General features: G+C 43.7%; 1 protein-coding gene across 2 annotated transcripts in view; it reads right to left on the bottom strand.

The window, feature by feature from the left end:
• Nucleotides 1–442: 442 nt before the first annotated feature.
• LOC143486720 (ephrin type-B receptor 4b-like) overlaps nucleotides 443–839 on the bottom strand; it is a 39,605-nt gene continuing 39,208 nt past the window's right edge. For both annotated transcript variants that reach the window (XR_013123639.1, XM_076986090.1), the window contains one exon: nucleotides 443–839. This exon is cut by the window's right edge and continues 113 nt beyond it. The gene's annotated coding sequence lies outside the window, so the exon portion shown is untranslated.

The raw sequence follows: 839 nt of genomic DNA, 5'->3' as shown, positions 1-839 counted from the left end.
CCGATCCACTTAGATTACATATGCTTTCTAAAAACAAATAAAACAGTCCATGTTGCTCTAACAAGATATCAGACCAGAGATCAGACCAGATATCAGACCAGAGATCAGACCAGATATCAGACCAGAGATCAGACCAGATATCAGACCAGAGATCAGACCAGATATCAGACCAGAGATCAGACCAGAGATCAGACCAGATATCAGACCAGAGATCCTTCCAGCTCTCTTCAAAGTTCTGTCTCTCTCTTCATGTAGTTGTCATTCCTCCCTCCTCAGATGTGATTGGATGTCCACACTGCCAGTCACACTGTGGTATCAGGGGCCACTGCCATAGGTAGTACGTAGTGTGATGTCACTGTTCATGGTGTTTGGTTTCCATGGATACTGGACTGGAACAGGAAGTGCAGCTAATGACGGGAAAGTTTTCATATTAAAATTTCCAGTCCTCTGTGTGTGTGTGTATGTGTGTGTGTGTGTGTGTGTGTGTGTGTGTTGACCTGAATGTGTGTGTGTGGGTATGTGTGTGTGTTGGTGTGTGTGTGTGTGTGTGTTGACCTGAATTAGTGTGTCTGTGTGTGTGTGTGTGTTGACTTGAATTTGTGTATGTGTGTGTGTGTGTGTGTGTGTGTGTGTGTTGACTTGAATTTGTGTGTGTGTTGACTTGAATTTGTGTGTGTGTGTGTGTGTGTGTTGACCTGAATTTGTGTATGTGTGTGTGTGTGTTGACTTGAATTTGTGTGTGTGTGTGTGTTGACCTGAATTTGTGTATGTGTGTGTGTGTGTGTATGAGTAGGTGTGTATGTGTGTGTATGTGTATGGGTATGTATGTGTGTGGGTGG

This window comes from Brachyhypopomus gauderio, unplaced genomic scaffold (genome assembly GCF_052324685.1).
Source record: "Brachyhypopomus gauderio isolate BG-103 unplaced genomic scaffold, BGAUD_0.2 sc45, whole genome shotgun sequence".
NCBI lineage: Eukaryota > Metazoa > Chordata > Actinopteri > Gymnotiformes > Hypopomidae > Brachyhypopomus > Brachyhypopomus gauderio.
Note: the sequence above shows the minus strand (reverse complement) of the source record. Positions and strands in the feature narration are given on the sequence as shown.